Consider the following 13,605-nt stretch of genomic DNA (forward strand, 5'->3'; position numbering starts at 1 on the left):
CCAGAACCAGAGGCTGAGGCAGAAGAGGGCAGATCTGCAGCCCTGGGCCTGAGCACAGCAGGGTCCTCAGGAGGCCCACTGTGTGCTGGTGCAGTGTTGAACGCCATCTTGCGATTTCATTCCTTCCTTGCCACCAGCCTGAGGGTCAGATCAAATTGCCTTTATCAGCCCCGTTTTATTTTTATTTATTTATTTATTATTTATTTATTTTATTTTATTTATTTTTTAATAAAGATGACCGGTAAGGGGATCTCAACCCTTGGCTTGGTGTTGTCAGCACCATGCTCAGCCAGTGAGTGAACCGGCCATCCCTACATAGGATCCGAACCCATGGCCTTGGTTTTATCAGCACCGCACTCTCCCGAGTGAGCCACGGGCCGGCCCTTGTCAGCCCCGTTTTAAAGATGGGAAAGTTGAGGCTCCAAGAAATGATGTGATTTTCCCATGAAAGGGAATGAGAACAGGCTTCCAACCCACGAGGCTGTAAGCAGAGCTACAAGTAGGTCAACGCACCCCATCCTCAGACCCAGGGAACCCCCCACAATGCATTTGAGGCCTCTGGACTTTGGGGCCCCTGGAGAAAGGAAACTCAGATACTTCAGATGCTTGGAATTCGGTTCCTATTCCCAGGGAGTGGCCCAGTTGGGCCCTTCAATCCCTTTTACAGACAGGCAGCCCGAGGCTGAGACAGAGCTGGGGGAGCTGGACACACCATGGGTGGGAGAAGCCACCCTAACCCGCTACCAGATGCACAGGGCACTCACAGTCACACCCCCACCCTGACGCACACATATACCCCTTGGGATCACAGGAAACAGCAGAGACAGAGGAGTCAGGACCTGCTTTTCTCCATTTGTGAGTGGGCAGGGCTGTCAGACCCCTCCCGATAGCTCAATCCTCAGCTCTGCCCAGGGCAGGAGGCCAGAGACTCCGGGCTCAGAACTGACTGTGATGTCTCTTCAGGCTACAACTATTTGCCAGACCCCCCCCCCCCACAGGTGTACCCAGGTTCACACCTGTCCGCCCCACCCCATCTTGAGCAGGTGTGTCTTCTAGGCTAAGTCATGTACCTGCTTTTGTATGTTCATCTGCTAGGCAGCCAATATAGCCCTACAAATGCCTACGGCAATTGTTGGATGGATAGATGGATGGATGGACATAGGGATGGATGGGTAGATGGGTGGGAGGTAGGTAGGTGGGTGGATGGATGGATGGATGAGTAGAGAAACAGAAAACTGAGAGACTAAGTGCGTGCCATTGTTTAGTAGTGGAGATGGGTTACTCTAAGGCCCACTGTGAGCCTCATTTTATAGATGAGGAAACTGAGGCAGGAGATAGCAAGTGACTGGTGCAGGATCACACAGTGAGCTCTGGGCGGAGCCTAGACCCTGTCTTCATGGAGGCACCTGCCTGGCCTAGGTGACACAGGGGGTCTCAGCACACTGGAGCCACACAGACCCTCAGAGACTCCAGATGGGGCCCTGGGCTCAGGCAGCCTATGCCAGGTACTGCACACAGAAGGGGTGCGGGGAGGCACCTGCCCCTGCCTCTCCTGCAATCCCTCCTAGGGGCACCCGCCTCCTGCTGCTGCCCCTCCTCCCCTAGCCCTATGTCTCTGGCCTCAGTGGCCTTGGGGACACACCTGCCCCACCCGGCTCTCCAGAGCTCCTCACACCTGGCACTGGACACAAGGGGCTCAGAAGCAGGGTGTGAGGTGGGATGGTGGCATGAGGCCCATGAATCCTCCCAGACCAAGGTAATTAAAGTGCATGGTTATGTAGAAGTTTGTAATTAAACAAGTGTGCATCATCAGACATCCCAGCATGGCGCCTGATGAATTAATTACAAGGATGCCAGACCCTCAGGTTTGTGTCCTCACTGAGTGTGGAGGGGTAGCCCTGAGCCTTCATGTGGGGAAACATGCTGGGGGGATGGGGGAGCAGACCCAGCTTCCACCCTTGCCCCCTTCCCCCTGCCAACAGCCCTCCTAGGCCCACCTTCTGACCCCCAGCTTTGCCAACAGCCCACCACCCACCCAATCCTAGAGCTGGCACTCTGTGCCCACCCCCTGTGACATCACACAGAGCCTGGGGCCTTCCCTGTAGGCAGCTCCTGCATATCTGGTGTTGGGAGGGAGGGGTTACGGCCCAACCCCCCTGGGGGCACCACCATTTGCCTCACTGGACATCAGCCCAGTGGCTCAGAAAGCACTCCCTACCCCGGGGGTCCAGGCCACCTGTGAAGCAGGTATAGTTCTCCCATTTCATAGATGGGGAATCTGAGGCTTCTCAGAGAGAGTAGATGTATCTTTCCAAGAGGGTCTGGATTGGAGTCCAGAGCTTTGGTCTCCCAGCACAGTGTACTCTCCTACACCCAGCTTCCCCTGGCTTCCCACCTGTGACACATTTCAGGGACCAAGAATCCTGCTTGAGCGCCCAGCCTGGGTGGAGAACTCATGGCCCTTTGTGTTCTGGGCCCGGTTACCTCTCCATCTTGTGGACTCCCCTCTCCTCCTTGCTGTGTCCAGCCACGCTGAGCTCGCTGACTCTCCACCATGCCAAGCTGCCCCGGGGCCTTTGCACTTGCGGCCCTGCCTGGCATGCTGTACCCTCTGGGCAGAGTTCCTCGACCATCATTCGCACAGTGCCACCCCTGCTCTGCTCAACTGGTCTTCAAGCCCTTCACAGTACCTGATGCTGTGTGCTCTTTACTTGTAGTGTGTCTTTGTCCGTTGTCTCCCAACTAGGACATAAGCTTACCTTGTTGTTGAATGGACTGAGTGGTCTATGGTCTCCATTGCTGCACCTGCTTGGAGCATCCACCTTGACAGGTAGTGAGCACCCTGTTCTTGGGAGAAACCATGCCCAAGTGGTGGGCATGGGAGGAGGGAGAGACCTCTGTCTCCAGCCAGGGCAGGAGCAAAGCTCTGGCAAGGCTGACCAGCATGCCCACCCTGTGCCCCCATGTCCCTGAACAAACCCACCCCTATGCCAGCAGGGCCAGATCACTGCCTCAGCTCCTCCAGGCCTGATGCCAGCTGCGGAGGCAGGAGCTGGCCAAGCTACAGGAAACTCACCAGTAGTGCCAGGTGCCTCCCCAGGTGGCTGCTCCCTGCCCGGCCCAAGATCTGCCACCTGCCTCCAGACCCCTGCTCCATGCAAACTCGGAGGGTCCCTACACCCCCTGTCAGCTGAGGTTTCCTCCTCCATATGGTAGAGAACCCCTGTGTCCCCAGCCCTGGCCTGGAGAGAGTGCCCCGAGCAGGGCCTAGCTTCAGTCCTGGGAGAATGCAGTCCAGGGACATTGCCACGACCCTGCTTTGACGGATAATGATCCAGAGCTCCTCTTGGGTGGGACTTGCAGTCAGCACTCACTCCAACACAGGAAGGGAAACCGAGGCCCAAGAGAGCAGAAAGAGCCTCGCAGAGGGCGTCTGGGACAACTCATTTGTCACTTTCTATTTCTCTTGTAAAAGCACACACATGCACATACATTCACACCCACAAAAATCTACACACATGAATACATGTGTGTGTAAGTGCACACACTTATCACAACTGTGCACACTCACCAGGGCTGGGGGTAACTCAGGCCCTGAGCCAGGTTCCATTGCTTATAATGCAAGTGTGTGATGTTGGGTGTATGACACACCTCCCATGGGTGTCCTGGCCAGAACCACAGCAAGATGCACCTTAATACATGTAGGTAACACTCTCCGTGCTCCATGCCTTCCTGCCGTGACATGGCATGCCTGTGGCATGTGCAGAGGGCGTGTTCTGTGCTGCAAGAAGGCTGGGTGCAGGGGCCATGTAGTGTTTCATGTGGAGGATGTGACCAGCACTTGTGACAGGACCTGAAGGCGGATGTGGTGTGCTGTGTAGTGTGTCTGATGCATCGAATGGGATAAATACATAACACGAAAGACGTCATATTAATCAACCAATTAATTCAGCAAAGTTTTACTGAGCACATACTATGTGCCAGGCCCTGGGGATATGGCAGTGAACAGAACAGATCAAGTCCCTGCCCTCATGGGCTCACATTCTGTGGGGGAGGCTGACAATAAGCAAGCATCTAATGTATGGTGGGAGGTGGACATGCATGAAGAAAAGTACCAGGGGCGGGGCTGGGATCCCTGGGGGGTGGTCAGGGAGGCCCACTGCAAAGCTGAGAACTCAAGGAGGTGAGGGAGCCAGCCACTATTCCAGGAAAAACCATTACAGGCAGCGCTACCGGCAAGTGCAAAGGTCCTGAGGCAGGAGCAAGCCTCACCTGTCTGAAGCCAGCAGAGGCCAGTGTAAGGGAGCAGAGGAGAGCCCTGAGGGCCAGTGGGCAAAGTACAGGCCTTGAAGCCACATGGGCACCACCTGCTCCGACACAGCCCTGGGCCTCCTAGGTGACAAGCCTCCCAATAGAACCCCGAGGTCCCAGGCCCTGGAAGGCCAGGCTGCTGGAATCTGAGAATAGTCCAGGGCTGGTGGGGCCCTGGGTGTCCTGGTGCCAACTGCACAAGGCTGGTCCCCAACTTTGGAGGTGCCTCTGTTTTGGTAAATGTTCCCCTCAGACACACACACCACAGGACTGGCTGACACCTGGATGGAGATGGGGAAGGGCAAGGGGTGGGATGGGAGGGGCAGCCAACAGTCTCAGAATCTTTGCAGCCCAAATACCATTGTACCAAAGGGAAACTGAGGCCCAGAGAGGATAAAGCTCAGGTCAGACCCTTCAGAAGCTTAGGACAAGTTGCTAGGATCACCTCTTGGGTCCGCTGCCTCCCTGGCCAGGTGTGTACAGGTAGGTAGGCAGGTGTGTAGCTCGCCTGGTGGGTAGTTGCCCCAGGACACAGCCAGAGTGTTCTAGTGGGAAAGCTTGGCCAAACAGAGCGCCTCAGCCAGCCAGAGCTAAAGGCCGTGTGAGACCAGCTGGGCCAGTCAACCAGGCTTCAAGAAAGGGAAACTGAGACACAGACAGGGCCTCAGACGAGATGCTCCAGTTCATCTGGGTCAGACTGGGTCCCCCCATGTTACCCCCATTTTGCCCTGTCCCCCCCCATCTTGTGACAAAAAGAAACTTGGGACCTGGGCTGGGACTGCATCCCATCCTGGCCTCAGCCTGCCCCAACCCCCCCAAGGAACAATTTACCTTTCGGAGTTGGTCCAAGATATTAATTAAGATAAATCTATCTCAATTTTGAGATTCTCTTATCATGTAATTTATCAAAATTATGTTAATTATTTCTGTAGGGCAGCAAAATTATTACCTCTTTTGTGTCTGATTTGTATTAATATTCATAATTTAATAATTCAGCATCCTGGCCATCTGGTCCGGGAGCAGGCTCCCTTCCCTCAGTCTGAGCCAGAGCATCCCTACCACCCCTGTCGATGTCCCCAAGGTCCCCTCCCACCCTGTCCCACGCACCATCCCACCGTCCAGCCCAGCGTACACTGCCCCATGCCCAGGCCCGCCAGCCCTGGTGGCACCACAGGCCCTGCAGCAAACAGGTATGCACACAGGTACATGGAGGAACTTGCCACCCCCGCTTGGCAGGTGAGCCAAGCTGAATTGACATTTTCCACACTTTGTGAGTTTTACACTGTAATTTGACATAATTAATGCCTACATTACTGCTGATAATTTAGCTAGTTAATTAAACTCGGAGGAGATAATTAAGGAAAGGCTACTGCTTGGATTGCTAATTGTTTTTGTCATTATTTCAGGGGGCCGACAGCTGCCGGCTGAGTCATCCTGTTTTGTCAGCTGATGGGTCATGTGACACAGGGGTCCCCCAGAGGCCCCCACATCCAGGGGAGGGAGGCGCAGCCGGCTACCTGGCTGCTGCTGGAGCCCCGCCAAGGCTGCTGGCTGGTCCTCCGCAGCCCCTGTGGTCTCTGGGGCCCTCCCAGCCCCTGCCTGAGAACTCTGGCCCGGGGTCACATGAAGGTCAGCCCAAGCTGGGGAGGGGGGACCCCTCTCAGCCCCCGCATCTAAGCCCAAGGGGTGAAGTAGCACCTGGCAGCGTCCCAGCCTTCTGCAGCAGTCAGATAAGAAGTAGAACTTCCTGGGCCTGCTGGAAGCCAGAATGGATGATTCCACATAGCAAAGGATGACAGGGAGGTTGTGGGAGACACTGGGGGTGGGAGCGATGCACAGAGGGACAGGGAGAGAGAGAAACAGAGAGACAGAGACACACAGAAAGACAGAGAGACACAGAGAGGTGGAAGGAGGGAGGGGGGAACGGTGCTCCCAGAGGTCTTTGATGTTAACGGGTGCAGGACCGGATTTGGAGAAGTTCTCATTGTCTGCTCCCCATTAGCCAACCCTCCACAAGGAAAGCCCTAAGGCCCCATCCTGCCTACCCACCTGGGGGCAGGTAGACCCAAAGAGAGGGGAGGCCCCCCACCCTGGGGCCAGCAAGCAGGTCCTGCACAGACTGCATTCTCTACTCACAAAGCAATCCTGCACGTGTTACAGCACCAGGCATCTTTATCACAGTTGTCCCCAATTCCCTGTCAAGGAAACCAGGGCCCTGTTAAAGGTCACACAACAGGGAAGTGGCTGCAGACCCAATGCAGGCCCCGGGGAGGGTGGAGGAAAAAGAGGGCAGAGGAAGCCAAGCCCAGCAGCACTGTCCTGGATGGGGCTGAGAGCTCCCTGAGCCTTACTGTCCCCAGTTTCAAGTGACTGCACAACCCCAACCCCCATGAGATGGTGTGGGGAGCTTAGAGACAGCCCACTTGGTTCACTAGTGATGTCTATGGATTGTGTGGTCAGGGGTGGGTCCTCATCTCCAAGAAGACTGCAAGGAGACAGGACTGCAAAATGTAGATGGAATCCATCAGGGTGCTTGATTTTGCTGTCAGAAAACCCAAGCCAAAGATGTTCAAACAATCCTGGCTTTATTATTCCTCCAAACAAGAAGTCCACGTGTAAGAAGGTTCTAGATTGGCCAGTTCAGGGCTCAGTGACACCAACAGTACATCAACAGAGACCTGCACGCCTTCCCGGTTTCTGACCTACCAGTCTCTGCTTGGCAGCCATGTAAGCCCTCATGGTCCCAAACTGGCTGCTGTGGCACCATGAGTCCCATGTCCCACCATGATACCCCCAAGACCCAGATGGCATCCAGCAAAGATGGGGGCTGTGTCTTTCACATCCCAGGGAGACCTAGAATCTCAGGGCTTTCTCCTGCTAAGGCTTCAACTTCCTTCTATTGGCAGTAGCTTTAGCTTGGACCATAAGAACCAGCTTTCCCACAACAGCAAAGCACCAACTTGTGGAACGCTTAGTCAGCGTAGGTACCCGCCTTCAGACAGAAGTGCTCTTTGAGCAAATCCCTAATATCCTTCCCCTAACTTTCACATTAGCTTCCTTCAACCCAAACTCATTTTGTTCTTGTAAGACCTTACTGAAAGCCACAGGAAGCAGTCAATTAATACCAATACAGTCATTCCTCAGTATCCTCAGGGGATTGGTTCCAGGACTCCCTAAGGTACCCAAATCCAAGGAAACCGAAGTCTCCTATGTAAAATGGTGTGGTAATTGCATATAACCTATGCATATCCTCCCATACCCTTTTAATCATCTCTAGATTACTTGCAATACCTAATACAATGTACATGCTATGTAAATAGTTGTTATACTATATTGTTTTTTATTTACATTATTTTTTTAACGTTGTGTTTTTATTTTTATTTTTTTCCACATATTTTGATCGATCCCTAGTTGGTTGAATCTGTGGATGTGGGTGCGGAATGCACGGTTGTGGATATGGAGAGCTGACTGTATTTTGAGTATTTTTCTATTTCCCCAGCCTTGGTGAATACATGGTCTGGGACCCCAGGTAACAGCTGCATCTAATTTTACATGAGTCCACCACAGTGATGGCCAGCTGCCCAGACTTCCCATTCTGGCTGGGAAGGGACTCCTCAGGGCCCTACAGACTTTACTTTGACAATTCTTCATCTTAGGTTCTGTTACTTGTAGCTCCCACTCCTGGAACTAAATTCTATATCAGTTAGGATGCTTTCTTCTACAAATACCAGAAAACCTGAGAAAAAGTTTAAACAAAGGAGACTATTGTTGTATAGGTAGTGGGTTAAATAGTGCCCCCCAAAGCTTCATGTCTACCCAGAACCTCAGAATGTGACCTTATTTAGATATAGGTTCTTTGCAGATGTAATTAGTTAAGGATATTGAGATGAGATTATCCTGGATTTAAGTTGGGCCCTAATACACTGAACTCATGTCTCATAGGAAGGAAATTGGGACACAGGTACAGGAGAGGAGGTCATGCAACAACAGAGGCAGAGACTGTCTGTAGAGATGCAGCCACAAGCCAAGGAACGCCCGGAGCCAGCAGCAGCTGAAGAGACAGGAAGGGTCCTCCCCTAGAGCCTTCAGAGAGAGTGCAGACCTGCTGACACCTTGATTGCAGACTTCTGGCCTCTGGATTGTGAGAAAATAAACTTTTGTTATTTTAAGCCACATGGTTTGTGGTACTTCGTTACTGCAACCACAGGAAGCTCACACATCCCCCAATATCCAATCTCCCCCTCCTCTTTTAGCTGCCTACAGGGAGGCCCTGGTAGAGACTACATTTCCCAGCATTCTTTGCAGCCTGGCATGGCCACGTGACTGAATTCTGGCCAATGAGGAGAGAGCAAGTCACACCTGGAGGGCCCTGAATGCCAGTGAAGGGGTGTGGGTCATGTGGTCAGAGTTGCCTGATTTCCTCACTTTTTCTGCCTCCCACTGACAATTCACACTGCAGCCACAGCGAGCTTCAAAGATGACTCGGTTCACATGATTCTCCACCTACCCCTCCCCTGGCCCTATCCGGACTGTCCCACCCCTCCAACCTCTCCCCAGGGCCCAGCAGAGCCTATTCTCCAGCCACAGCTTGCAACCTCCCCCTTGCCTCAGGACCTTTGCACTGGCTGTTGCCCCCACCCCTCCTGGTTTAGCCAACTTCTCACTCATCCTCCACGCCCCTCCCTGCAGAACCCCTGCCCCCCAGACTGCAATTCTCTCTGTACTTGCTTGTCCCTGAGGACAGGAACTTGCTGGTCTATTTGCTGTTGGACCTGCGGTATCCAGCAGGCAGCCTGGCATTCAGGAGGTGCTCAATAAATGGATGACAGATAGACGAAAGAATGAATGACAGAATGAACAAACATTTTAGGGAGGTCATGGACAGTAGGCTGATGATCTCTTCTTCGATGATGTGACTGTGAGCAGCATCCATGGGACAAAATCTCCCTGTGACAAGTGTCCAACAGTGGCGTGTGGGCCTGGAGAGACAGGGGTCTTGGTGTGAAGAAGTAAAGGGATACCAGGTGGACACCCCACAAAATGTTAACTAGGATCTCGATGAGCCGTTTCAATGCGACAGAGCAGCCCCGTTCAATAGAAATACAACCGGAGCCACAAAGGTGAGGGCCACGTGGGCGATTTTGAATTTTCTAGTAGCTGCATTAAAAAAATAAGTAAAAAGAAGGAAGCGAAATTAATTTTAATCACATTTTAGTTTACCCAATATCTCTAAAATATTGCCCTTTCAGTACATAATCAATATAAAATGTTATTAATGAAGTATTTCATGTTCTTCTTTTGGACTAAGGTTTTGGAATCCCGCATGTATCTTACACTCCTGGCCCTTGTGTGTGGGCGGGAGCTTCCTAGAGGTCGCTGCTCTTCCTCCTGAGCTCTCATTGGCTTTTCAACTTGTCCATCACTTATGTAACCAATTGCCTGCACTTTCCCCTCTGTCTTAATTACTTAAGAGTTAATTCTTAAAACTTTAACATACAGGGCCAAGCCATGGCGCACTTGGTAGGGTGCTGCGCTGGGAGCGCCGCGACGCTCCCGCCGCGGGTTCGGATCCTATATAGGACTGACCGGTGCACTCACTGACTGAGTGCCGGTCATGAAAAAACGACAAAAAAAAAAAAACTTTAACATACACACACTAAAATGGCTCCACAGTCTCTTGCATGTCCTCAGACCCTGGCCCCAGCCACCCCACACGTGCAAATGAGGGCAAATCCACCTCTTGGGGGACAAGTCCCAGTGTCTGATTCCTCCACTCACAAATCCAATCTCCCCTTTCTGGAAAGTTCTCCCTTGTAAATAGATGAGAATAGAAATATGGCCCATGTGGAAATATAATGTTGTTAAAACTACTGATTAAGTTTCACACAACCATGTGAGAGTGAATGAAAGGCTTTAGCTTTTTAATTTAAGAAAAGAAGAATATGATATAATTTCAATTTGTGATAAGATGTTCTCGATATTGCAGTTTCAATTGGATTATATCCTAATGTACTTTATAAAGTGTCAAGCTGGCTGCAGATTAAGGTGTGTGTGTGATATTCTTTATTAACAGTTTAATGGGCCAGCATTCACTCTGTCCATCTTCATCAGTGTTTCCAGCCCACCTGGGAGACCTTGTTAGTGAAGAATCCAAAACTCCGACCTGGATGGGAGGGGAGATGCCTAGGTGGACAGGCAGACAGGCAGGACAGGTAGACAGGGCTCCCAGGACCTGCCACAGCCACCTGGTCAAAGGCTTCTGCTGGGAGGGGTCTCCAGGCAGGTAGGCAAGGGAAGTCCAGGGCTGGAGGGCCCCAGGAGTCTGAGCTCTAGATATGTGGGGCAAGTGGGAACCAAAGCAGCTGGGGGGTGAGAGAAGTTTCAGCGGCAAGAGGCAGATCCCAGAGGGCAAGGTCTGCAGGTAGGAGGAAGGCCTGGGACCCTTAGCCTCTGTGCACCCCTCCTAGTGGGTTTAAGAGTCTGCAGGGCCGAGGGGATGCAATTACCCAGCGCTCATGTCCACCTCCTACATCATGCTCCAGATACCCAGGACTCCAGAATTGCCTGAGCACACACCCTTGCGATCCCCTTCAGGGTCTTCCTGAGCCCCTCCCACCACTGCTGTGCACACACCTAGGCTGGAAGAGAGGTGTGGGCTGGGCATACACCACAGGCCTCTGCCTCCCAGAGTAGGACAGGGAAGAGAAGGGGTGGGCTATGGACTTCACTCTTGCCCCAGGCCCCACAAATGTCAGGGTGGGGCTGGTGGCGTCTGGCCTACGTGGACACAGAGAGCTGGAGACTCAGGCTTCATTCATTCACTCATTCATTCATTTGCTCACTCAAGTATTTGTTAAGTGCCTACTATGTGCTGGGCGCCATTCTAGGTGCCGGGGACAAGCGTGGGAAGACAGATGAGCTCTCTGGCCTCACAGGAGGGTCCATCTCAGAGGGAGGGATAGACAAAACCAGCAAACATCTAATACAGAAGTTGAAAACAAACCAAGGTAATGGGGAGAGAGCAGGGGGCTCAGGAGAGTCTCTCCAAGGAGAGCACAGTTAAGCAGAGACCTGAAAACCAGGCAGCCAGCCTTGCGCGGAGCAGGGGCTCCAGGCAGAGGGACTGGCAAGTCCAAAGGCCCCGTGGTGTGGAGGCCAGAGTAGCTGGAGCGGAGGGAGTGCGGGGGCAATGGACAGAGGTGAGGTTGGAGGGACTTTGGGAAGACAGCCCAAGTCCTGCCCACTGGATAGGAGTCCCCACCTTCCTCCTCCCCACACACCTGTGCCCTGGAAGGGCTGGAGCCGTCTCCCTGGCCCCATCCCAGATGCCCACATGTCCAGATCTTAGTCCGCGCTGGGGCCTGTGCCTGGGATGTTTCAGTCCAGGCTTCATTCCACAGACCCTCGAGACCACGGAGTTGTGGACCAGTGTGGACGCAGGGGTGTGGGGTGCAGACCAGGGAATAGCCCTCCCCTTAACACCCCCCCACCCCTACATCCACTCATGAACATTGGCTGTTCTGGACCATGTCTGGGGAGAGAAAGGCCCTGACACGTATTGAGCACCTCCTGTATGCACAGGCGGGAGAGGAGGGTCCTGGGAACTCCCAGCAGACGTGGGCTTGTGTCCAGCTAGGTGGACCCGCTGAGGCCCAGTCTCCCATCTGGGGTGCAGGGCTCCCCTGGCCCTCCCTGCAAGTTGTCTGGATTGCCTAGGGTGGGTGAGGCTGATTTGTTCCCCAGTGGGGGGCAGGGCAGTCTCTGCAGGAGCCAGGGCAGGGGCGAAGCCAGCCCCACCCTGAGGGCTCATCCCAGTGGTCTCACAGGCCCGTCCTGCTCTGCCTCCTGGCTAAATGGACATGTCTCAGCTCCTGTGCCCCCAAGGACACATTCCTGTTCCTCAACTGGGTCCTGTGGGGTCTGCAGGCACCAGGCCCCTGGCAGACAGCAAGGACATTCTGCGGGCAGACTCAGCGCCAAAGGGACTTAACAACTCGCAGGGGCTCCGTTTACCAAGCACCAACTATGTGCCCAGCCCGGGGCCCACCTGGTACCCTCCAGGGCTGATTCTGGAGTCTACAGGAAGCAGCCTGGATGGCTGGGAACCAAAGTATCAACACCCCAGCTCCCTTGCCCTGTGGTATGACACCTCAGAGGTGTGTGTCCCTAGCAGGACTGAGCCCCAGGTGCCCAGAGTCATAACTTGCTGGATAACACTCCCTTCTCTTCCCTGTCTGGAAAATCCCATATAGGTCCCCTCTCCAGCTTCACCCCACCAGAGGCTACCAGGATCACTTGGAGGGCACAGCCCAGGAGCCCTGGACTCCCAGGTTCCAGTCCCCGCTTGCATCTACCTTGCTGTGTGGCTTCAGGAAGCTGTATTAACCTTTCTGAGCCTCAGTTTCTTTATCAGTAAAATGGAGCTACTATGGGGCTCTCCTGGGTGCCCCCTCCCTGCTAAGTGGCACTCTGCCTCCCCCTTGTGGTAAAGAGGCCACACTGCGAGGGTTCCCTGGTAGGTCAACAGCACAGGGGGGCTGAGGTCTCAGTGGGACTCACAGGCTCAGCTGCAGGGTCAGGCAGGCCCAGTCCAGGCTGCCCCCCTGGGCTTCATGCTCCTGACACACGAGAGGCCCCGGGGCCTCTGCTCAGAGCTGCCCATGACGCCCAGTGCCCGGGAGCCCACGCTATGCTGCGGCACCTGGCCACGTGCTGCATGGCCCAGGCCCTGCTGACCACCCGGGACAGCTCCTCTCCTACCATGACTCCACCCTCCAGCTCCTCCTGCCCCCCATGCTGATCTTCAATCTCCCAGATCATTGCCTGTGCTGTTCCTTCAGCTGGGTGCACCTTCCCTGTCTACCTGGGGACCTCCCATTCATCCACACCCAGGGAGATCTCCAGGGAAAAGTCCCCTGGGGGCCTCTAGCATACTGCTGGCTGGTGTCTGCCTCCCAGTCCTCAGTGGGCAGATCCCACCACGACACTCGGTCCCAACAGCCCCATCTCCAGAAGAGGCCTTGGGGCCGGGCAGAGCACTGACCCCTACCCATTGCTGCTCTGTGCCCACCGCCAGTTGCTGCACCTGTCTGAGCTTCCTTCTCTCCTTGGGGGTCCTCAGGGGCTGGAGAGCTGAGGGCCCTCGTCCTGTTCCCAGATGCCCACAAGTGTGCCAGCAGGGGTCTCACAGTCATCAGAATGCAAGGAGTTCTCTGAGCTCCTCCACCTACATGCCTATTCCAGACATACACATGGGACCCCACTGATCTCTACACGGCCCACATGCAGCCCATC

Source organism: Cynocephalus volans, chromosome 3 (assembly GCF_027409185.1).
Source record: "Cynocephalus volans isolate mCynVol1 chromosome 3, mCynVol1.pri, whole genome shotgun sequence".
Classification (NCBI taxonomy): domain Eukaryota; kingdom Metazoa; phylum Chordata; class Mammalia; order Dermoptera; family Cynocephalidae; genus Cynocephalus; species Cynocephalus volans.